General features: G+C 45.4%; 1 protein-coding gene across 2 annotated transcripts in view; it reads left to right on the top strand.

The window, feature by feature from the left end:
- Positions 1 to 223: 223 nt before the first annotated feature.
- Positions 224 to 26,175, top strand: part of DPP3 (dipeptidyl peptidase 3) — a 165,437-nt gene continuing 139,485 nt past the window's right edge. Inside the window, exon 1 of one of the 2 annotated variants that reach the window (XM_033954494.1) lies at positions 224 to 358. The gene's annotated coding sequence lies outside the window, so the exon portion shown is untranslated. The remainder of the gene's footprint in view (positions 359 to 26,175) is intronic. The other variant, XM_033954495.1, reaches the window with a different exon arrangement.

Here is a 26,175-nt window from a genome sequence, read left to right as displayed (position 1 = left end):
TAAAAAGCTTGCCCGATGTATCCACGTAGGAGGTAAAATTGTGGACGCAAACGCTCTACCGACCTTCCCTCCTTGTCTCTCCGACGCCCTAACCCAGGTTTTGGCAGCTCTCATTCTGCCCTCGCGTCCTAGCTTCAAACTTGTCACTCACCAGCAGCTTTCGCTCTTCGGCGTCTCGCGCCCTCCTCTCTGACGCCATTTCCTGTCCCCGCCCCCCCCTCCCCCGGTCAGAAAGCCAGGGAAGGAAGTTACGTATGGTAGGCGCGGCCATCAGAGAAGGCAAGGTCTGACTCTAGGCAGGTTGCAGGCAAGCTGTATGAATTGTTGCCTGGCTACAACCTCGGAGACAAGTTTTAAGGTAGGATATTGCGGGGATTCGAGACTGAGGGAGAGATGCCAGATTGTGCGGACGGGGAAGAGAAGAAGAAGTGGCAGATCCCGGGGAAGGTCGGGTTTCGGAGCGCGTGTGAATAAGGGTGCTCGCCATGTAATGGCAATCAAATAGGAGACGTTTTACAGACTACCTCCTCCCACTAGTTTAAAAACCAGTTTGGCACAGCTGTTATGAGTTGGACCGGCCGGGCGAATCGATTCTTTTTTCGGTGTAAGTTTGTAGAAAAATAATGTTACAGCAATAATGAAAGCCATTCTCGTTCTTTCTTCCTGCTTGGAAAGATGACAAATGAGCAAGAAATCTACTTCAAGGTTTGCAGAGATAACGGCGTCCTCCCACCCTTACTTAAAAAGAAAGTGAAACCCTGCTGCGGCTCAGATGCTCTAGTTCAGTGTTTTTCAACCTTTTTTGAGCAAAGGCACACTTGTTTCATGAAAAAAATCACGAGGCACACCACCATTACAAAATGTAAAAAAATTTAACTCTGTGCCTATATTGACTATATATAAAGTAAGTCTCTTGAATAAGAATCAAATAAACACAAAGAAAGTATTTTATAATTACTTTATTATGAAATATTAAGTAAACAGAATAGTGAAAAATTATAAAATACTTTATTCAGTGCGAAACCTGGGCCTGTTTGGCTGAACACAAAGCTGATATTCTGGCTGGAATCGAAGAAAGACACACACGTAGCTCTTCGTCAACAGCTCTCAGTCTCTCTCTGTATTTGGTTTTTATAGCATACAAAAATAGACAAATATACCCTCCATCCTTTTTATTAAACCACAATAGCAGTTTTTAGCGCAGGGAGCTGCGCTGAATGCCCAGCGCTGCTCTTGACGCTCATAGGCTCCCTGTGCTAAAAACCACTATTGCGATTTAGTAAAAGGTGACCATATTGTAAAATATAGACAGCAGATATAAATTCAGAACTGTGCATAGTAAGTGAAGGGAAGTTTTCATCTCTGGGAATTTACCCAGTTAACTATTAAGTTATTTGGGCAAATTCCTTTGAAAACTGTGGTAATACTGCCTCCACTTTGCTAAATTTAAAATAAAATCATTTTTCCTACCTTGTCTGGTGATTTCTGGTTGCACTTTCTTCTTCTGACTGTGCATCCAATCTTTCTTCCCTTCTATCAGCCTGTATGCTTTCTTTCCTCCACACCTCATTCCCTCCCCCAACTTTTTCTTCCTCTCTCCCTGACCTTTCTTTCTTTTTTTCTGTTTCTCTTCTTTCCTTCTGTTTCCCTGCCTGCCCCCTTTCTTTCTTTCTCCCTGCCGTTCCCCAAGCCACTGCCGTTGCCATCGGGGAACAGGACCCACCAATGGATAACAGGCCCCAAAGCCGACGCCGACGCATGCTCTCCCTGACGTCAATTCTGCAATCGGAGAGGAAGTTCCGCCCAGCCAGGCAGCGATTGGCTGGCCCGAACTTCCTCTCCGACTGCAGAATTGACGTCGGGGAGAAGAAGACTTATCGGCTCGATAGATTAGATCGCCAAGACAAAGTGAGTCCTGGGTGATCGACTCACTTTGCCTTGGCGAGCTACTGGTGCCCCTGCCTCGGGCCCCCTGTCAGCTCCGGGCCCCTGAATGCAGGACTGGTAGTGCTGCCCTGATGGCGGCCCTGCGGCACACCAGGCAACATCTCGCGGCACACTAGTGTGCCGCGGAACAGCGGTTGAAAAACACTGCTCTAGTTTACTGTGCATTTAACTGCGACCCTAAACCAGATTTAACCGGTTTAGAATCCAAGTCTTTCAGCTACCCATGCACAAATCGTGCTCTTTTTCTGCTTTTTTTGTAGCAGCCTCTAATCGTTTTGAAATATATTAAATTAAGCTCACCAGTACTGTATTAAAATGGGCATTCTGGACAATGCCCAGACATTGCCTGATGGTGTACAAATTGAAGTGCTGACATTTAACAGCAGGTCTGGAGGTGCTGGTAGCGTTAATACACTTGTTAGAAGCACATCTCTTGCACGTTTGTTAAAAGTTCAAAAACAAAAACAAAAAATGAGTTAAGTGCACCTTGTCCTGCTGAAGCAGTGTAGTAAAAAGCATACATATCTTTGTATGGCTTGCTTGTAGGTAGTTCTCTGCCCCTCCTCCTCTTCACTCCAGTAGGATCTATGGAAACTTATCACATGCGCCTTGGATGCTCTACAACAGGGGTGTCAAAGTCTCTCGAGGGCCGCAATCCAGTCGGGTTTTCAGGATTTCCCCAATGAATATGCATGAGATCTATTACCATATAATAAAAGCAGTGCATGCAAATAGATCTATTACCATATTCATTGGGAAAACCCGACTGGATTGCGGCCCTCGAGCAGGGACTTTGACACCCCTGCACTACAACAACCCACAGGATTTGAAAGTGGACCTTAAAAGTATAACAATATAAGAATTGCCATACTGGGACAGACCAAAGGTCCATCGAACCCAGTATCCTGTTTGCAACAGTAGCTAACTCAGGTGGTATCAGACACCTAACAAGATCCCAGGAGTAAAACTGATTTTATGTTTATTCTAGGAAAAAGCTGTGAATTTTCCCCAAGCCATCTTTTAATTACATGTTGAGTCCTAGCATTTTTTGGAAAGAGTAAACAAGCAATTCACATCTAGCCTTTCCACTCCACTCAGTATTTTATAGACCTCTATTATATCTCCCCTGAGCTGTCTCTTCTCCAAGCTGAAGAGCTCTAGCTGCTTTTAGCCTTTCTGTTAGGGAAGTCGTCCCATCCTTTTTATCATCATCTTCACCCTTCTCTGTACCTTTTCTAATTCTGCTATATTCTTTTTTTCTTTTTTTTTTTTTGATACAGCAACCAGCACTGCACACAGTATTTGAGGTGTGGCCGTACCACAGAGCGATACAAGGGCATTATAACATTTTCTATTCCTTTCCTGATCATTCCTAACATTCTATTTGCTTTCTTAGCCGCTGCTGCACACTGAGTTGCAGGTTTTCAATGTATCCTCAACGATGACGCCTAGATCCTTTTCCTGTGTGGTGACTCCTAATGTGGAACCCTGCATCACATAGCTATAGTTTGGGTTCCTCTTTCCCAAATGCATCACTTTGCACTTGCTCACAATAAATATCATCTGCCATTTTGATGCCCAGTCTCCCAATCTCACAAAGTCCTCTTGCAATTTAACAACTTTGTGTCATCAGCAAATGTAATTATCTCACTAGTTATTCCCATTTCTAGATCATTGATAAATGTGTTAAAAAGTGACAGTTCCCACTATTTACCCTTCTTCTTTGAGAATATTGACTGTTTAAACCTACTCTGTTTTCTACGTATCTTTGAACCAGTTCGGTAATGTGCAACTAAACTTTGTAAAGCCTATGGAGCTGCATTTATCGCACAGTGACCCCAGTGCTCAAAGCTCCAGCGCTGAAGTGAACAGTGCAGAAACATAGCCCTTCAATGTTCAAAGCTAATGGCATTCAAATTATATGCACTCTGTAGAAGCAAAAGCAAATATGAGGATTGTGCTTTTCACATGCACAGACAAGTTTTGCAGTAAGGGCAGTTCTTGTGCCAGGTAAACCTGAAAATAAAGCACACATTAGCACTGCTCTTTTGTGCTTTTATGTTAAATTTAAACTACTTTATTAATGATGATTGAAAGCATACAATACAGAAATTGGTCAATTGAGCAATAGAAAATCAAGCAAGAAACAGATGTACAGACCAAGAAAGAATGATCATCATCATCAGTTTTACAAAATAATAAATACTATTGGCTGGCAGCCAATACATATCCCAACTGCATAACAATACTACGATCACATCTTTACCAGGGCCCTGGACTCTTATGAATCCTGGAGATCAGTAGCCCCCAAACTCCCTGCCCCCACCCCTTTCCCCACTGAATACCCCAAGGCATAAACAAAGCAACCAAAAAAAAGAGAGAAAAGAAGGGTCCCCACAGCCAACACAACCATTAAGATCTCAAAGTTTCAGAGTGTTGAGAATCCGGCTACGAGCTCTAGAAGGCAAAGAGTATATACATAAGATCCCCACAAGTGAAAAGAACCTCACACATGACCTCTATAGAAGCATGTAAGCAATTCTGCCAAAACCAATAAGACGGGGAATGGGCCGAACTCCACTCTCCCAGAATAACATTTCTGGCCTGTAGACCAGCCTTCTTAATGAAAAGCCTCCCACATCTTGCTGGCAATCGGAAGGCCTCGTATTTATCCAAAAGAAAGCCCACTGGGGTGAAGGGAATAGATTGTTCCACCAAATGTTCCAAATATCGAATCACCTGCTGCCAATGTGCTTTTATGTTAAATTATTTGTTGTTTTATAGAACATGAATACAACATATGAAAATACCATGACAGCTCCAGTCAAAAAGACCAAAATATTATAGGAAAATAGTAAAATACAATATATGGAGAGTTATAGATTTCCCTATCCCCCCTTACCATATCACTGTAATTCTTCTGTGCTGAATATTTCTTATTTGAGTACAGAAACAGGCGTCAACGTGTACTTTCACTTTCAGGTTTGCTTAGAGTCACACACATTTGTTTTTCACTAGGGAGCTGAAACATGCATGGGCTTTCTTCTGCTTCCAAAAGATTTTAAAGAGATCACAAGAAATTCTCTCTCCAAAACCCCCAATACCAGCTCTGAATTGTCATTATTTTTCCAGTGTTAAGAGCATTGGGAGGGAATAGCAAATTTTACAATTGTTTTACTACAATTTACAATTGTTTAACTACAATTTGCAGTCATTTCTAGTGAGCATGCTGTTTCCTGTGCTTGAGCATTCTGGTCAGATTAGTACCAGTGCTATTTGGCTCTAACATCAGTGTTAGGTTTTGAGCATTGGGCTGAGTGTGTCTTTGGCTCTGGGTGCTTGGCTCTAAAATCATCCAACTTCTTGTCTGGCAGTACAAGTCTCTACTTGTTTGGAGCATATTGCATTCCAGTCTTGTTTGACCATTTTGTTCTCTTCATGCTTACCAACAGAGTCAATAATATGAAAATGGGTTGGACTTTACCTGTCAAGCAGAATTATTTTTCAAGTATACAGTAATTTTTATTGAAGTAGTAAAGGGAGTCATAGTTCCTTTTTGCTTTAAGTTACTATTTCTAGCAAAGTAGATTCTTTAACCATGATCAGAATAAATGAAACAGACTGGAATTTGGGGGTAGGTGGGACCTTCATTAGAAAAGTAAAATGTTTTCTGTTTTCTTAAGGGACCATTAGCATATACACAAGACAATAATAGTCCATAGCCCTAAGTAGTACAGACATTCTATAATGAATTTATAGGTAAAAATCAGAAGACTATTATTTTTAATTTACAAAATCATGCACTTACTTAATGGCTCTTTACATGTCAGTGTTATAACTGATGTTTTTGGGCAAAGAGATTTGAAACTACAGTAAACTCTCAGTTATCCGGCACCCATGGGGCTTAGATAGATGCCGGATGGCTAGTTTCTGGTTGCTTGAGAGTTCCTATAAAATAGTTTTATCTCCCTTCCCACCTCATTCCACTACCCCAACTTGTAGGTCCAATATCTATTTCTCCCTTCCCACCCTCCCTTCTGGTCTTGGTCACTTTCTCTCTTCCCCCCCACTTATGGATCCAGCAGCCATCTATCTCCCATCCCCTGCCCTTTACCGTAATGTAATGTAATGTAATTTATTTCTTATATACCACTACATCCGTTAGGTTCTAAGCGGTTTACAGAAAATATACATTAAGATTAGAAATAAGAAAGGTTCTTGAAAAATTCCCTTACTGTCCCGAAGGCTCACAATCTAACTAAAGTACCTGGAGGGTAATAGAGAAGTGAAAAGTAGAGTTAGAGGAAAAATAAAAATAAAATAAACATTTTAACAAGACAGCATTGATCTAAATACTTTGGAAGGTAGAAGAGAGGAGAGAAAGGAATAGAAGCAGAAGGGGGAGCCGTTGAACAGTAGAATTCTGGAGAAATTTAAATGATAGAAATAGAACAAAACAAAGACAAAAGGCAAAACAATAGATAAGATTAAAGATAAATCATAAGCTGGAAAGAAAAATAAAATAAAACTTTGTCTTCAATCCACGGTTTCAGCGTCAGTGATGAAGTGGAGCAAGTAAGTTTAGGAGGAGCGATTAGTACTGGACCTTCCTCCCACACACAGTTCTGGTGCCTCTCTCCCCCCCTCCCAAAGGTATGCTGTTCCTCCCTCTGCGCAGGTCTGGTCTCGTGGACCTCTCTCACTTACCCGAAGCAGTCCTGACCCCCCCTTCCTTCCCTCACTTACCTGAAGCAGCAGAGACAGCACTGTAAACAGGCTACTTGCAGCCAGTCCTGGCAGGGCCATTCCTCTGCCATGTTGGAAGTGACATTGCACTGGAAAGGCCCTTTTGGGTCTTGCTGAAAACAGCCTGTTTATAGTGCTGCCTCTGCTAACTGGCTGCTGCTTTGGGGAGGGAGGGAGGGTTGGCGGGTCAGGACCACTGCCACTACAGTTTTTGGGCTGGAGGTAGGGGGTTTGGTGGGTCAGGACTGCTTCTGCTTCAGGGGCTGTAGGAAGAAGAGGGGGGTTTGGCAGGCCAAGACTGCTGCTGCTGCTTTGGGGGCCTGTTAATCAGCTGAGCTGGCAGGACTCAGGGGGGGGGGGGGGAGAAAGACATGCGGCTCAGTTGATTGGAGCAGAGAGAGCAGCTTTAACAGAAGGGAGGAGCTGTGCTTAGCAATTGTTTTTCTGTGCTAGCGCCAGGCAGTGTTTCTCCCACTCTTTACCGGTGATTCTCTGCACAAATAACGTGCCGGGTGTATGAGCGTTGCTCCGCCCCTCCAGACCAGCTAGGAGAGCTTAAAACTGAGCAGCTCCTATGGCGCGCGGCCGTTCGGCGCACTGGCTAAGGCACACGGCAAAGGCGTGTGCCTTAGCATGCGCCTTTGCGAAGCAACTGAGAGAAGGACTGAGGTCTGAGGATAGCAGCAATACAAGACATAAGTATTATGAACTTAATTTTAAATTAAATTAATTGTTATTTCTAGTTATCTTATTCCTATTTTTATTTGAAGTGCTGCACCATGGCACTGTAAGTAATCGTTTGATCACGCTACTTCTCTTTCTTTACTTAATCAGTTTTAGAAGTAGGACAGCTATTTTGTCTCATACCATCCCCATTCCTGTACACTTTACTACAACTTGTGCTGTAAAGATAAGTTTAACAACAACCCCGTATCGTGTACTGCAGGGGTGCCCAACACGTCGATCGCGATCGACCAGTAGCTCAGGAAGGCAACGTGAGTCGATCGCAGACTCGTGTTGCCGTCCTGATCTACGGGCCGATCAGCCTTCCTCTCCAGTGTTCTCCCTAGGGCCTTTTAGCTGGGCGGTCCGCCCAGCTGTCACCTGCCACTGCTGAACATTAAACCCCCCCTAAAAAAACCAGCTTGGAGATTTCAGCCCGTAGCTTTATGCTCCGGGCTCTAAAGTGTGCGTGCCGGCTTCTCTTCTCTTCCCTCCGAAACCGGAAGTTATGTCCGGGGGGGGGGGAGAGGAGAAGGGAAGCCGGCACGCACATGTTGAGAGCCCTGAAGCAAGCTTCGCTACGGGCTAAGGCGGGAGACAAGTAAATGAAGCATTTCCTCTTCTTGCTGCCGGGTCCTGCCTACTTTCAGTTTCCGCGAAGGCAGGACCCGGCAGCATTTCCCCAATAGGTTGATCACGATCTTGGGCTGATCAGCCTTCCTCTTCCCGACGGCAGAATTGACGTCGGGGAGAGGAATGCTGGCTGGCCGAAGCAGGGAGAGCTTGGGGCCTGTTATTGGTGGCGTTTGGGTCCTGGTCCCCGATGGCAGTGGCTTGGGGGAGGGCAGGGAGACAGAAGGAAAGAAGAGAAACAGAAAAAAAAAGAAAGGGAGGCAGAGAGAAAGAAAGGGCAGGGAAGAGGAAGGAAAAGTTGGGGGAAGGAATGAGGTCTGGAGAAGAGGAAGCATACAGGCTAAAAGAAGGGAAGAAAGATTGGATGCACAGTCAGAAGAAGAAAGTGCAACCAGAGACTCATGAAATCACCAGACAAGGTAGGAAAAATGATTTTATTTTAAATTTAGTGATCAAAATGTGTCTGAATTTATATCTGCTGTCTATATTTTACACTAAGGTCCCCTTTTACTAAACCGCAATAGAGTTTTTTTAGCGCAGGGAGCCTATGAGTGTCGAGAGCAGCGCTGGGCATTCAGCGCAGCTCCCTGCGCTAAAAACTGCTATCGTGGTTTAGTAAAAAGGGAGGGGGGTATATTTGTCTATTTTTGTATGGTTGTTACTGAGGTGATAGTGCTTAGAGTCATCTGCTTTGACCTCTTTGAAAAACCCTGGAATAGGAATGATAATTAACATTTTCTATGCGTACAGTGTGCTTTGTGGGTTTTTTTTTAATTTTATTGTTGGTAGATCATTTTGACTTGGTCATTTAAAAAGTAGCTCCCAAGCCCAAAAAGTGTGGGCACCCCACTGAATCTGGTCCATTTTCTATATCAGTATTACCAGCCTCTCGTAGATTAAATAAGCCCTATACTAAAAAACGAGTATTAAAAAATCTTACTTATTACCATCTTTTTCCAACTGATCCTCTTTGCTACCAAAATCTTTGTGGTTTTTATTTATGTTGAATCAATTTTTATTTTCGAACAAAAATCCAAGCAACAAACACCAATATCCAAAAAAACAATAGAAAAAAAATCCCAAATACATAGCAGCCAGATCCAACAATCCCAACCCCCTGATCCAAAAGCAAAGAGAAACCAAAATGCAGTAGGCTTGGACTCTTAGGCCCTGATTCTGAAAAGTGCCGTCCCGATTTTAGGCAGCTAGGCGTTCTACAGCTGTCTAATCAACCAATCGGGATGCACGTTTTTTTAAAAAAAAATGCTCCTCAGGCAGGCTGCCTATATTGAAGGCACCTCTGGGAGCCTAGGGAGGCCCGCAAGATGCCTAAGCTCGCCTAAGGGCCTTAGGCAAACCTAGGCGGCCCTACGCGTCTCCCTAGTAGAGGAAGAAACGCTTAAAATGTAGACCAGCAAAATGCTGGCCTACATTGTAAGTAGATGCGGCCGCTATACTTATCGCGGCAAGGGATCTCCCTGCTTTAATAAGTATAGCGGCCGCCTGTCCGATCACCGGCAGGAGGGTCCCGAACCCCTCCTGCCGGAACGCCAACCCCCCAAACTCCCAATCGCCGGCAGGAGGGTGCCCAACCCCTCCTGCCGGAAAGCCGGACCCCCCTCTGGACCCACCATGCTAACGACCTCCCCCCCATGACTCCCCTAACCCCCCCAACTAAACCCCCCTCAACTAACCTTTAAATGTTGGTCGGCTGGATGGGTCTTGCTGCCGTCCAGCCGACAGGCCCGCCTCGTCAAAATGAGACGGGCCCGCCCCTTCCCGGCCCATCCCTGCTAAGTCTAAGGCCTGATTGGCCCAGGCTCTAGAAGCCTGGACCAATCAGGCCTTAGGCATAGCTGGTCCGCCCATCCCCACTAACCCTAAGGTGTGATTGGCCCAGGCTCGTAGGCACCTGGGCCAATCAGGCCTTAGGATTAGTGGGGATGGGCGGACCCGCTATGCCTAAGGCCTGATTGGTCCAGGCTTCTAGAGCCTTGGCCAATCAAGCCTTAGACTTAGCGGGGATGGGCCGGGAAGGGGCGGGCCCATCTCATTTCGATGAGGCCGGCCTGTCGGCTGGACGGCAGCAAGACCTGTCCAGCCGACCAACATTTAAAGGTTAGTTGGGGGGAGGTTAGGGGAGTCATGGGGGGAGGTCGTTAACATGGGGGGTCCAGAGGGGGGTCCGGCTTTCATGCAGTAGGGTTTGGGCACCCTCCTGCCAGCGATTGGGAGTTTGGAGGGGCGGCGTTCCGGCAGGAGGAGTTTGGCACCCTCCTGCCGGTGATTGGGAGTTTGGGGGGTCGGCATTCCGGCAGGAGGGGTTCGGCACCCTCCTGCCGGTGATCGGACAGGCGGCCGCGGCCGCTATACTTATTGAAGCAAGGAGATCCCTTGCTGCGATAAGTGTAGCGGCCGCGTCTAATCTAACCTGATTCTCTAACCGGCATCTGTAACATGGACGCCGGTTACAGAATCGGGGTTAGTGTAGGCCCGATTCTGTGTAGAACACCTCTCTCGGGCGTCCTATACAGAATCAGGGCCTTATAGTCCACTGCCAAGGAATATAGCGAAACCCATCACCCCAAATAAAAAAAACCCAGAAGTAAGGTTCACATCCTCCCACGCACCTCTGGTGCCCCCTTGTGAGCAGTAGAGAGCTCAGGCCCTGGAGAATCTACAAAGAATTTAAAATGTCACTCCGAGCCCTTGGTGATAGAGATTGTTGATAGGAGTCCCAAATCTGAAGAAACTGTCGCTTTCGTCGTAAGCTGTGACACACATCCCTCCGTTCCAGCAGCAGCAGAGCATGCAAACGATTCCTCCAAGTCCAAAAGGAGGGTAAAGTGTCACCAATCCAGACAGAAAGAATCACCTTCTTCCCCAAGATGCCTATCCGCCGCATAAACTGACGCTGACCCCGACTAGGTAAACAAAAGGCCTCATATTTATTCAGCAAAAGACCAGACGTAAGACAAGACCTGCTGTGGTTTTTATTTAAATATAAGATCATTGAGAAACAAATCTCTATTGATTAATGACTGGTTGAAGGAAACCAATCCTGATTTTATCCTACTTACTGAAACATGGTTGTTATCAGATAAATGACATTATAATTCAAGAATGCCTTCCCCCCAGGTTTTAAAATTCTATCGCTAGCGAGAGCTTGATGTAGGGGGGGAGGTATATCTATTATTTTTAGAGATTATTTGAATTGTACTGTTTTAAATTCCAAATTCACTTCTAATATAGAAATTTTGTCTCTTAAACTAGCTTCTAAATTGTTAGCGGATGTCCTAACTACCACTGTGTTTTATGTCCCTCCTAAAAAATGGAATTTGATGAAAGAGGACTTCTTTGAATTCCTGTTAACTAATTCAATAACAGGTTCGTACAACCTATTGAGTGGGGATATTAATATTCATCTTGATCATCCTGAAATCATTGAGTTTTGGTCTTTCATTTCCTCATTAGGTTGTTTTTTTTTCAAACCTTCCCCAGTAAAAACTCATCAAGAAGGTCATCAGCTAGATCTTATTACCTTTTCTTCTAAAGGATCAGTTAATCCTAAAATTCGCTGGAAACAAGCGAATTGGGCTGATTCTTTATGGTCTGATGATAGACTGTGTAATTTTGAAGTTGACTGGCAATCTAAGACAACCCAATTTAAAACCAATGACAATAAAACAAGAAATAAAAAATTCCAAGCCAGCAGAGGTTTGATTAACTCTGTAGAATTTTGGTCCCATTATGATATAGATTCAAAACAAAATACGGAGATTGAACAATTTATGGACTCGTGGATCAATACCAATACCCATATTTTAAATAACATGGCCCCTATTAAAGTAAGAAGAAAGAGATTTAGATGGATGGTACGATACAGATCTCTTAATGATAAAAAGGGAACTAAGGAAACTGGAAAGACAATGGTTAAAGTTGGGAACCTTGGAACATAGAGAGGCTTAGAGGCAAAAATTGAAAATCTATAAAGATTTGACAAAGGAGAAACGAAAAATTTTCTACGCCCAAAAGATTGGTAATGTATCATCTAATAGTAGTAGCCTTTTTAAATTAGTTAATGACCTTTATGATTTAGAGGCATTTACTGATTCCGCTGAAGAGTCCATCCTATCTGCAGATAGTTTAGCGGATTTTTTCAATACTAAATTACAAAAATTGAGGTCCACTTTAATTGACCCTCTTAACCGCTATTGATGCTTCCCTATTCTTCAGGATTTGGAGGTTCCCAGAGTAGGAACAAAATTACTGCTATTGATTGGCAAATCTTCAGTAAGTTCTATAACAAGTATGCCAATTCATACTGCAGATTTGATACCTGTACTCCAAATATTATGAAAGTTGCTCCGGCCAATTTTAAGGCCAAATTGTTGATCTGAGTTAATTCTTTACTATCTAATAGGAAGTTTCCAGAAAAACTGGGTCAAATCGTGATTACACCAATTATAAAAAATACTAAAGAATCAGCTAATATTGCATCTAATTTTAGACCCATTGCTAGTATTCCGCTGGCTACTAAGTTACTGGAAGGGTTGGTTAACGCTGAACTAGTTACATACCTAGACAAGTTTAGCATCTTGCATGATAATCAATCTGGTTTTCGGTCAAGCTTTAGTACCGAAACAATTATGGCCTCTTTGTTAGATTATCTGCAGTCATTATTTAGTCAAGGTAGAAGCATCTTAATTTTACAGCTAGATCTGAGTAGTGCCTTCGATCTAGTAGACCATACCATTCTTTTAGATTGCTTGGAATCCATTGGAGTTGCGGGAAATGTTTTGAATTGGTTTCATGGATTCCTGGGTACAAGATCGTACTAGGTGTTTAAGGATGATACTTTGTCCTGTCATTGGGAAAATTCTTGTAGGGTTCACCTCTGTCCCCCACCCTGTTTACCATTTACCTTACCTCTCTGGGAAATCTGCTGCAAAGTCTAAAGCTAAAGTTCTACATTTATGCGGATGACATTACTATAGTTATCCCGTTAACCTATCTGTCACCTGAGTTTATTAATTCGTTAGTGACCATTTTAAGTCAGATTGAACTCTGGATGACTGCTTTTAAATTGAAACTAAATGCGGAAAAAAACTAAATTCTTTCTAGCAACGCCCAACGATAAGATCAAAGAAACAATGATTCATATGAATGGTTTGGACTACAATATAGAACAATCCATAAAAATACTGGGTGTTTCTCTGGACAAACATCTCACATTGGAACAGCGCACTGATTTATTGTTTAAGAAATGTATTTCGGTGCTTAGGAAGCTACGCATCATCTAGTACAGCGTTTTTCAACCTTTTTACACCTTTGGACTGGCAGAAATAAAAGAATTATTCTGTGGACCGGCATCAGTCCGTGGACCGGCGGTTGAAGAACACTGGGCTAAGTTGTGGGACAGACCCCGCCCATCTCTACCCAATCTCCACCCCAGATCTCGCCCCAGAATAGTACTAATTGTAACACTATTTTTTCCATTCATTTTTCACAGATACACAATATAATCTTATTAACAACACATAATGGTTAACCACAAAATTAAACTACACAAAGCACACTGACAGCAGATGTAAATTCTCAAAATTGACATAATTCAATCACTAAATTCAAAAATAAAATCATTCCCCCCTACTTTTGTTGTCTCCCTCCCTCCATGCTATGTATGCCTTACCTTTTGGCCTGCTCCCGCCTGGCCATTTTATGCCGCCCCCGGTATTATCTTCAGGCCGGCTCCCTCTTCCTCACTGATGCAGTGCACAAAGCTGTAGGCTCTTCTGGAAACCTTCCCTCTGATGTTGCAACGTCAGAGAGAAGGCTTCCGGTTCAGGCGCAGGATGCGCTTAGGAGCCACTGCCCGTGGCTTTGTGCACTGAATCAGTGAGGAAGAGGGAGCTGGCTCGAAGATAACACCACATCGATCGCACCGTGGACCGGCGGTTGAAGAACACTGTTTTGGGCCTGATGCACATGCTGGCCCTGTGGACCAGCAGGAAATTTCTGTGGACTGGCAACAGTCCATGGACCGGTGGTTGAAGAACACTGATCTAATATAATAAAACCTTAAGCGCGCATGCGCACTCTTACCTTTTCCATGAACCTGTAGGTCCCCGCCGGCAAGAGTGCGCATGCGCGCTTCTACTCCCTCCCTCGACTCACTATAAGGAAGCAGTTCGTCATCTTCGTCCCCCCTCCCTGCTGCACCCGAACCCCGTTGAGGCTCCCATCCACCCCGAAACAACAAAAAACTTTCCGGAACCAGCAGCGTCCCCAGCACTTTAAAGACACTGCTTCATGACCTTCTAATGCCGATTTCCTCTGCCGCGTCCCTGATGACATCATCAGAGACAGAGACGCGGCAGAGGAAATCGGCAGTAGAAGGTCGCGAAGCAGCATCTTTAAGGTGCTGGGGACGTTGCTGGTTCTGGAAGGTTTGTAGGTCGTCTCGCAGTGGGAGGGGCGGATGGGAGGGTCAATGGGGTTGGCTGCACGGTGGTGGTAGGGGGGAGGGGAAGATGGAAACAGGTTGATCACTGGTTCTAATACACAGGGGGGATGGGAGGGAGGGAAGTAGAAATTTTAAAGATGCTGCTCATTGGGTCTACTACACAGGGGGATGGGAGGGAGGCAGGCAGGCAGGCTGGCTTCAGGGGTGGGATTGGGTCAAAGTCTGGAAGACAGTGAGGGGGACATAGGAAGGATGCACTGGGGGCACTAAGGACATAGGAAGGGGCACTGGGGGCACTAAGGACACAGGACAGAGGCAATGGGGACACTAAGGACATGAGACGGATGCACTGGGGCCACTAAGGACATGGGAAGGAGACACTGGGGGTACTATGGACACAGGAAGGAGGCACTGGGGGCACTTAGGACATGGGAAGGAGGCACTGGGGGCACTAAGGACGAAGGAAGGGGTACTAAGGACATGGGAAGGAAGCACTGTGGTACTAAGGACATAGGAAAGGGCACTAAGGACATGGGAAGGAAGCACTGGGGGCACTAAGGACATGGGAAGGAAGCACTGGGGGCACTAAGGACATGGGAAGGAAGCACTGGGGGCACTAAGGACATAGGAAGGAGTCACTGGGGGCACTAAGGACATAGGATGGGACACTATGGACATAGGAAGGGGGCCACTGAGAGGCAGGCAGACATGGCGCAACAGAGAAATATAGGGGGCCAGGAAGACGGAGACAGAAAGAAAGATAGACAGACAGGGGGCCAGGGAGAGACACAGACAGAAAGATTGACAGACAGACAGCGTCCAAGAAGAAAGAGACAAAGAACCCCCCCCCCCAAAAAAAAATAGACATCTACTCTAGCACCCGTTAATTTAACGGGCTAAAACACTAGTTAAGAAATATTTTGATGAAACTTCTTTTTCGTTTATTGATACAGTCTTCAATTGTAAGTATTCTTGATTACTGCAATATTATATATTATATATTTAGGTGCCTACAAGAAAATTCTTAAAAAATGAGGGTGATTCAGAATACTGCTGTTCACCTTATCTTTGGTTTAAAAAAATGGGAGCATATTACTCCTTTTTATCAGAAACTTCATTGGTTACTGATAGAATCTAGAATTTTGTTTAAATTCTCTTTTTTTTTTTTTTTGCTTTAAGCTAATTAGCTAGTAATCTTCCCGCCTTATTCGAGCTTCCATAATACAAAGCTTTATGGGATACCAACTCTTTCCTGGCCAACTGTGAAGAAATCTCATTGTATCTACATTTTTCTTTTAGTAGAGTCTGAAAAGTATTTTGTTCGCATTTTGCTTTCAATTTAAACTCCAGTTCTTTAATATTTTGTTCTAAGATTAGAAAATCTTTATTTAGCTGTTTTCTAATATATGTTGAATACGAAATTATGTGTCCTCCCTTGGTGGCTTTGAAAGCATCCCATAATGTTTCCTGAGAGATTTCTTCTGAAGCATTAATCTGAAAAAATTCATTTATTTTCAACTGAAAATCTTCCATAAAGTTGGAATCTGCCAGCAATGCATTATTGAATCTCCAAACAGGTCTATTATTCTCTTGTCCATCTATCTCACAATCAATCCAAATACCCCCATGATCTGATAATATAATTGGATCTATATTTGCCTTCTTAATCTGTTGAACTAAATTATCTGAAGAAAAAAAAAAAAGAAGAGTAAATATAATGGCTATTGCAGATATGAATGGAATTATTTATTCTCAAATTGGAAATATCTTAAAACAATTTTTGAAATTTTATAAAAACTTGTATTTTTCTGAGCATTATTCAACTAAAGAGTTTAGAGTTTTTACAGTTGATTGAGGTGCCTAAAATTCCTGATCATATGAAAGGAAGTCTCGAAGCACCTATTTCACAAAAAGAGATTCAGAAGTCTTTGAAGTCCCTTAGAGTTGGATCCGCTCCAGGAGGTGATAGATATACAGTAGAGTTTTTAAAATCCTTTCAAATTACCTTGTTACCTCATCTATTCAATTTATATTAGTCTCAACTAAATAAAGGTTGTATTACGGGTACTATGGCAGAATCTTTAACAATAGTTTTACCAAAGCCAAACAAAGATCCTATGTTGGTTTCAAACTATAGGCCTATCTCTTTGATTAATGTGGATGGAAAATTGTTAGCTAAGGTATTGGCTTTACGTTTGAACAAGGCTCTCCTTTATATTATTGGTATGCACCAAACAGAATTCGTTGCTCAAAGACATTCTTCAAATAATACCAGATTAGCTTTTCATATGTTAAACTTAACAAAATAAATGAAGGAGCCAGCCTTCTCTGTATGCTTGGATGCAGAGAAGGCATTTGATCAAGTAGAATGGACCTTCATGTATCGGGCAATGGATTGGTTTGGTATTAGTTCCGGATTTATACAAATGATTCAATCCTTGTATGGTTCCCCTTCTGCTAGATTATATATAAATAATACGTTTTCAGAAAGGTTCTGTTTAAAAAGGGGAGTTAGACAGGGTTGTCCGTTGTCTCCTTTGTTATTTGATATTGTTCTGGAACCTTTACTTTTAGCTATTCAACAAGCAGAGGAGATAAAGGGTATTCCTTATGTAGGTTGGGAATATAAAATATCTGCATATGCAGATGATATTTTGATTCATTTGAGAAATCCTGAATTGACCATTCCACATTTACTGGATTTGATAGACAGATTTGGAAAATTCTCTGGTTATAAAATAAATTGGAATAAATCAGAAGTTCTTCCACTAAATGTACATTGTGTAAAAGGATTATTTGATTCATTTAAATTTAGTTGGAAGGAAGATGGAATAAAATATTTAGGTATTTGGATAAAAAGTACATTGGAAGAAACAATGAAGGTAAATGAAAAATCCTTATTGTTGAAGGTTACGGAATTGTGTGAGCAATGGAATCATTTACATTTGTCTTGGTGGGGGAGAATTCAAACAGTAAAGATGATGATTTTGCCTGTGGTTTGTTACCAAATGGGTATGTTGCCAGTTTATTTTCAAGGGTCCTTTTACAAAAAATTAAATAGTATACTGTCAAAATTTGTTTGGCTTGGGAAAAAACCAAGAATTGCTTTAGTATCGTTACAAAAACCAATTATGGAGGGTGGGGTAAATTTTCCCAATTTTTATAGATATCATCAAGCTTATATAATGTATTGGATCCTCCCTGAGCTTATGGAACATCAACCGGATTGGTTATATCTTGAATGGAAAATTATGTCCCCTATGCGACTATCTCGTGTACTAAGTATCAGATTACCTAGATATACTAAGGACAACATAATTTTATTGGACACGTGGAAAACAATTAAATTTATTGATAAATTAACAGAGGTTCCAATAATGAATTCTACTTTACAGTCCTTATGGTTAAACTCCAAGATTCAAATAGGCAGTGCTGGGATCGCTTGGAAGAATTGGATGCAGGCAAATATTAGGACACTAGTGTTTTAGCCCGTTACATTTGTTACAGTAACGGGTGCTAGAATAGCCACACCTATACCCTGACCCTGACTCTGACCCCACCCATGCCCCACCTCTATTATGCCCGAACCCTGCCTCCCACTGATCCCAGTCCCACCACCTCACCTTTCACCATTTCCTTTGTATCCTTTTAGCCCTCCGGACAGGGTCTTTACTTACCCTAGGTGGCAGCAGCAGTCCTGATGTACCAACCTTTCCTCCCTCAGTGCCCCAAAGCAGCAGTGGTCCTACCATTTCCATATCTCCCTTTCCCCCTTTCACACCCTCTACATCTCTCTCTGACCCTGTTTCACCTCTTTTGCCATCTTTCCCTTTCCTGTCCCCCTCTGTCCTTCCCCAAGACCATCTTTCTCTCCTGCCCCCTCCACACTCCCTGAAGTCTATCTCTCCCTATCCCCTACCATCTCTCCTGGTCCCCCTAGTAGCCCCTCTGTCCTTCTCATCCATCTGTCTCTGTCTCTCTCTCCTCACCTCCTGCCTCTGCAGAGCTCTCGCAGCTCCTCCAGCCAGGCTTCAGCCATCTTCCGCCGCGGCCTGCAGCTGCCGACAGCCACGGCAGCCGACATCCGCCTCGGGGGATTCTCACGCATGCACACTCCTACCTGCGGTGCCCTACAGCGCACGGAAAACGGGAGCACGCAGGTGGGAGTGCGCATGCACGCTTAGGGCTTTATTATATTAGATACTATTCTATGTTTTCATTATACAGTGGTACCTTGGTTTACGAGCATAATTCGTTCCAGAAGCATGCTCGTAAATCAAATTACTCGTATATCAAAGCGAGTTTCCCCAAAAAGAAAGTAAGGGAAACTCGCTTGATTCGTTCCCCCCCCCCCCCCCGAGGCCAGTGGCACTGCTCTACCCCCCCCCCCCCCGCAAACCGGCATTGCTCCCCCCCCCCGCTCACAAAGGCCCCCCCCCCACGTGATCCGCCACCCCCCGTGATCTGGAATCCCCCCCCCCCGCTGCGATCCGATATTCTCCCCGTACCCATCACCCACCCGAACGCATTACTTACCCCCTATTGGCACCGGTGCCGGATGCCAGATGGGGGGGTAAGTGATACGTTCGGGTGGGTGATGGGTACGGAGGATATCGGATCGCGGCGGGGGGGGCGACGCGAGCGGAGGGGTGCCGGATCGCGCAGGGGGTGCCGGATAGCAGGGGGGAGGTGCTCGTACATCGAGGTAAGCTCGGTTTGCGAGGCACCAATATTGCGAATGTTTTGCTCGTTTTGCAAAACACTCGCAAACTGGTGCACTCGTAAACCGAGGTACCACTGTATTATTTATAACCCACTGATCAAACCCACTGTTTTGGGTAACTGAAGGCCAAGTACTTTGGAGATTTAAAAAATACATTGACTTTTTTTAAAGCTGGGCCAGTAAATAGGTGTTGTTGCTCTAGTGCCCCCTCTCAAGCATACTCTCCTGCCATTATTTGCTGTAAACAAACGATTGTTGAGACTGAGAGTACAGATGTCAGTTAAATTTGTAAAATATAATTTTTATGGTGGCAATATGCAGTCATTTTCTGATTTCTTAATGAAGCACTGCATCTGTATGATCACACCACGGCCTTCAACCACTGACAGCCACGGCGGCCGACATCCGCCTCGTGGGATTCTCGCGCATGCGCACTCCTACATGCGGTGCCCTACAGCACACGGAAAACAGGAGCACGCAGGTGGGAATGTGCATGCGCACTTAGGGCTGTATTATATTAGATTAGATGATATTATATCTAATGGTAAACTGCTTGAGTTTTCACAACTACAGCATTCATTTGGCATTTTAAAGTCTCAACAATATAGATGGTTGCAGTTGAAGCAGGCTATTCAGAGTGGGTTCCCTGAATGGAAAAATTTAAAAACTTATTTCAGCTTGCAGATCCTTTGCTACCAAACAGATTTAGTAGGACATCAGGCTGCCCAGTGGTACAAATTGGATTTTTAAATAAGAAGCCAAAAAATAGTCTTAGAGACATTTGGAGTTTTGAGATAAAACAGTATATTTCTGTATCTCGTTGGCCACGAATTTGGGTTTGGAGGTTGAAATATACAATGTCAGCATCTATGAGACAAACATGGTTATTTTTATTGCATAGGATTTTCTGGACCCCAGTTTGGTTAAATAGAATAGATAATTCTAAATCTAATAGATGTTGGCATTGTCATAGGGACTTTGGAGCATCTGATATATTTTTGTCCATTGATATTTAGTTTTTGGAAGTCAATTTGGGGACAAATTAATCTTATTCTTGAAGCATCTATCCCCTTGACATATGAGGCGATAATATGTGGAACGATTCTCCATGTTAAACCCACTTTAGATCAAAATAAAAGTTGCCTTTTAATGATTTTGACAGGAATAGGGGTTCAAATGATTGCATACAATTGGAAAAATCATGATAGGATTAATTTCAATTTTTGGTGGGCAACTGTGTGTACAACGTATAAATATAAAAGGATAATGGCAGAACGTTTAGGTACTAGCAAGTCCTTTAATGAGGTATGGAGTCCATTGACTAATTTTATTACATTATAATTAAAATTATGATTCTCTTTTTTTTTTTTCATTTCCGATAGATTCCTTTACATATCCAGGGAGGGTGGGGGGAGGGTGGAATATTTATTTGGAAGAGTAAAATTAATTCTTTTTTATTATATTGATAGTATAATATATAATTTTATTGTTTATAACTAGGATAAGAAGGGGATAAAAATTGTTTAATGTAATAATTGTGATGATTACAATGTATTTTCATACAGTTTTTTTTTTTTTGATTCTTCAATTGTATACATTATAAAGTTTGAAATGTCAAATAAAGATTTACAAAAAAATAAATAAATAAATTATCTTGTATTTGTTATAAATCAGTTTTTGGTATGTCACCTGGGTATCTTGTTCCTCACTTTTCTTTGAATCACTCTAACAAGAATACATGCAGAGTGTAAATGTTTACATATCCCCCTATAAAATCTTGTCGTTACAAGAAGTTCTTTGAGAGAACTCTCTCATTTCAGGCTGCTAAATTGAATATAAGGCTTGGAAAAAATTTGTTAGAGGCTTCTTCCTATTTTGATTTCAGAAAACTGTTAAAGACACAACTACCGTATTTTCACGCATATAACGCGCGCGTTATACGCGATTTTACCTACCGTGCATACCCCTCGCGCGTTAGATGCGTGAGCGCGGTATACCAAAGTTTTAAAACATAGTTCCCACCCCGCCCGACGCCCGATTCACCCCCCCAGCAGGACCGCTCGCACCCCCACCCCGAACGACCGCTCGCACGCGCTCCCATCCGCACCCGCATCCACGATCGGAGCAAGAGGGAGCCCAAGCCCTCTTGCCCGGCCGACTCCCCGACGTCCGATACATCCCCCCCCCCGGCAGGACCACTTGCACCCCCACCCCGAACGACCGCTCGCACGCGCTCCCACCCACACCCGCATCCACGATCGGAGCAAGAGGGAGCCCAAGCCCTCTTGCCCGGCCGACTCCCCGACGTCCGATACAGCCCCCCCCCCCGGCAGGACCACTCGCACCCCCACCCCGAACGACCGCCGACTTCCCGACAATATCGGGCCAGAAGGGAGCCCAAACCCTCCTGGCCACGGCGACCCCCTAACCCCACACCGCACTACATTACGGGCAGGAGGGATCCCAGGCCCTCCTGCCCTCGACGCAAACCCCCCTCCCCCCCACGAACCTCCGACCGCCTCCCAGCCGACCCGCGATCCCCCTGGCGACCCCCACGACCCCCCCACCCCCCTTCCCCGTACCTTTGGTAGTTGGGCCAGAAGGGAGCCCAAACCCTCCTGGCCACGGCGACCCCCTAACCCCACCCCGCACTACATTACGGGCAGGAGGGATCCCAGGCCCTCCTGCCCTCGACGCAAACCCCCCTCCCCCCCAAGAACCTCCGACCGCCCCCCAGCCGACCCGCGATCCCCCTGGCGACCCCCACGACCCCCCCACCCCCCTTCCCCGTACCTTTAGTAGTTGGCCGGACAGACGGGAGCCAAACCCGCCTGTCCGGCAGGCAGCCAACGAAGGAATGAGGCCGGATTGGCCCATCCATCCTAAAGCTCCGCCTACTGGTGGGGCCTAAGGCGCGTGGGCCAATCAGAATAGGCCCTGGAGCCTTAGGTCCCACCTGGGGGCGCGGCCTGAGGCACATGGGCCCAACCCGACCATGTGCCTCAGGCCGCGCCCCCAGGTGGGACCTAAGGCTCCAGGGCCTATTCTGATTGGCCCACGCGCCTTAGGCCCCACCAGTAGGCGGAGCTTTAGGATGGATGGGCCAATCCGGCCTCATTCCTTCGTTGGCTGCCTGCCGGACAGGCGGGTTTGGCTCCCGTCTGTCCGGCCAACTACTAAAGGTACGGGGAAGGGGGGTGGGGGGGTCGTGGGGGTCGCCAGGGGGATCGCGGGTCGGCTGGGGGGCAGTCGGAGGTTCTTGGGGGGGAGGGGGGTTTGCGTCGAGGGCAGGAGGGCCTGGGATCCCTCCTGCCCGTAATGTAGTGCGGGGTGGGGTTAGGGGGTCGCTGTGGCCAGGAGGGTTTGGGCTCCCTTCTGGCCCAACTACCAAAGGTACGGGGAAGGGGGGTGGGGGGGGTCGTGGGGGTCGCCAGGGGGATCGCGGGTCGGCTGGGAGGCGGTCGGAGGTTCTTGGGGGGGAGGGGGGTTTGCGTCGAGGGCAGGAGGGCCTGGGATCCCTCCTGCCCGTAATGTAGTGCGGTGTGGGGTTAGGGGGTCGCCGTGGCCAGGAGGGTTTGGGCTCCCTTCTGGCCCGATATTGTCGGGAAGTCGGCGGTGTTGTCGGGAAGTCGGGAAGTCGGCGGTGTAAGGGGGGTGGGGGGGTCGTGGGGGTCGCCAGGGGGATCGCGGGTCGGCTGGGGGGCGGTCGGAGGTTCTTGGGGGGGAGGGGGGTTTGCGTCGAGGGCAGGAGGGCCTGGGATCCCTCCTGCCCGTAATGTAGTGCGGGGTGGGGTTAGGGGGTCGCCGTGGCCAGGAGGATTTGGGCTCCCTCCTGGCCCGATATTGTTGGGGAGTCGGCGGTCCTTCGGGGGGGGGAGGGATGTATCGGACGTCGGGGGGGGGCATCAGGCTTTCAGGATGGGGACAGACCTTCAAGGGGGGACAGTGCACGGAAGTCAGGGGGGGTGAACGGAGAGTCGGGACAGCGCACGGAAAGTCAGGGCGGGCGAAAGGAGCGTCGGGCAGCATGCGCGGTATACCCGTGAGCGCGGTATATCAAAGTTTTTGTGCAAATCATCGTGATTTCTGCGCGCTATATTCGTGTGCGCGTTTTATACGGGTGCGTGTTATTTGCGTGAAAATACGGTACATTGACTCGCAAGTTTTGAGAATCTGGCCGTTGGTCTCCATTTCAAGACTATTGCAAGTCACACTCTTAACGGTGAACTATTCAGTCTTTGCTGCAATTTAGATAACTTAATATTAATAACATCAGCACAGCACTGTATATTTATCACCTTAACATATAGTTATGACTTTCATAGATGTACTTGTGAACATTTATGTTCTTATTAACTGATGCTTCTGTACTGTATTATATATTTTAAATTCAATAAAAATTATTGAACTAAAAAAAAAAAGAATAGTTAAGCTCTGGAATAAAGAATGACACGGTGGTTGTTACCCACGGCTAGCTGCTGGTAACCCGCCGAAACGGTGACAAAAAAAAGGTCAGTATGGGGACAAGGCCATTCACTGCCCCGTGGAGCGGTGAACGGTCTTGTCTCCGCAGTTGAATGAGCGGTGAACAAGCGTGCGGTTCGGCAGCCCCCTCTCTCCCTCCGGCCGTCCAGCTGTGCATCTCCCTCCCTCCCTTTCCCTTACCTTCTCTTTGTGGCGATTTCTATAAGGCTATCCGTTGTATTGCAGATAGATCCTTGAAGTCGCTTTGCGTGTGGCTGCTAGAAAAGTCTCCTCTGATGCAACTTCCTGTTTCCGGTTGCATCGGAGGAGACTTTTCAGCAGCCAACGCGACTCGATTTCAAGGCTCCGGCTGCAATACAACGGATAGCCTTATAGAAATCGCTACAAAGAGAAGGTAAGGGGAAGAGAGGGAGGGAGATGCACTGCTAGCCGGCAAGAGGGAGCTGCTGGACCGTGCAAAGGGTGCTGGGGGTATGGAGAGAAGAAGACACTGAAGCAGCCTGAAGGGAACTGGGGAAGAAAGAGAGGTGATAAGACGCTGGGAAATGGGGAAGAGAGACTGGGGAGAAGACGCTGAGAAATGGGGAAGAGAGAAAGTGGGGGGAAGACGCTGGGAAATGGGGAAAAGAGAGAGTGGGGAGAAGATGCTGGGAAATGGGGAAGAGAGAGAGTTGGGAGAAGACAGAGATGCCAGACTATGGGGGGAGCGGAGGGAAGAAGATGGGTGCCAGACCAATTGGGGGGTGGAGTGAAGGGAGAGGCACAGTAACAGCAAATGGAAGACGCAGAGAGAAGACACATAGTGGATGGAAGGAATTGAATGAGAAGATGAGGAAAGCAGAAACCAGACAACAAAGGTAGAAAAAAAATTTCTATTTATTTCCTTTTTCCTTTAGGATAAAGTATGTGTTAGTTGTGTTGATAAAAATTTATAAACAAAGCCCTGCCAGCTGAACATCTCTTTCTCTAGTTCAGCAGCCAGAACTTTGATTTATAAGGAAGGAATAAGCTAAATATTGCAGTACTGAGGCTTGTATGGATGCTGCAGGGACAGGGCGGTGGGGATGGGGTAGTGAAGGGGATGGTGGTCCGAGGACGGGGCAGTGACGGGGACAGAATTTTTTTCCCGTGTCATTCTCTACTCTGGAACTCATTGTCAGAGGATCTGGTAACAATGGTTAGCATAGCTGGGTTTAAGAAAGGTTTGGACAAGTTCCTGGTGTCCATAGTCTACTATTGAGACAGACATGGGGGAAACCATTTCTTGCCCTGGATCTGCAGCATGGAATCTTGCTACTATTTCGGTTTCTGCCAGGTACTTGTGACTGGGATTGGCCACTATTGGAAACAGGAAACTGGTCTGACCCAGTATGGCTGTTCTTATGTTCTCAGGTTTAGATGGACTATAAATGTGATGATAAAGACAACTACAGTTGGTAAAAGGCAGATTTGTGTGTTCTTAATGATGAATGGACATCAAAGACAATTCTATAATCTAGACACCTCCATTTATGCTAGTGGCATAGCCAGACCTGACATTATGGGTAGGGCAGAGTTAACTTGGGTAGATTCTTCCAATCCCCCTCCCCATTCCCTGTAACTCAGCATCTGCCCTTCCCACCACACCTGCCTCAAAAATATATAGAATATATGCTTAAAAACACCCCCCAAAATTTCCTCCTCCACCTGCATCCAACAACTCTCCCTCTCTCTTCCCTTCCACCCCCTCTGCCCCTGGTCCCAACATATCTGCATCTTCTTCACCCACCCCTGCCTGCAAACCAGCAACACTTTCTCTCTCTCAGCCCCCTGATCCTTCCTGGTATATGCCAAAGAAGCATCACTGGCAGCAGCAGTGATTGTGAAGAAACAGGAAGTGATGTCGGTGACAGCAGCACATGGCAGAAAAAAGACTGTGAGTACAGCAAAGGCAACATATATGAATCTCTACAGCTGCCAGCAATACATCTGATGCACACCAGGGAGCGAGAGAGAGGTGTAAATGCTGGGCTGGAGAGGAGTGAGACATTACTGCTGGGTGTGCCTGAGCCAAGAATGGGTGGGCCTGTGCATACCTAGGTCCGCCCATAGCTACACCACTAATTTATGCACTGTTTTGTACATAAATGTCTAGAATGCTAGAACTTCCGCACTTAAGTATACATTTACCACAAAGATGTCAGCGTGCCTAAGCATGTACCCATGTAACTGACATAGTGAGTATTTGCAAAGGGGCACACACGTAGAGTATGTGAGGCTCACTCTTACAAGCATAATTTATAGAATACTATAAGATTAGAGATGCCAAGTGTGACCCATCCTAAAGTTAGAAATTTACCTCTGCAAAGCTGGAGAAAGCTAGAGGTTTTTCTCATGGGCCCAGCCATATTAAAATCGATTCTAGCAGGTATACATGTCAAAAGCTGGCATATTCTAATCAAAAATAGAAAAT

The sequence above is a fragment of the Geotrypetes seraphini genome, chromosome 8 (genome assembly GCF_902459505.1).
Source record: "Geotrypetes seraphini chromosome 8, aGeoSer1.1, whole genome shotgun sequence".
NCBI classification, from domain to species: Eukaryota; Metazoa; Chordata; class Amphibia; order Gymnophiona; family Dermophiidae; genus Geotrypetes; species Geotrypetes seraphini.
This window is presented reverse-complemented; position numbering and strand designations above follow the sequence as displayed.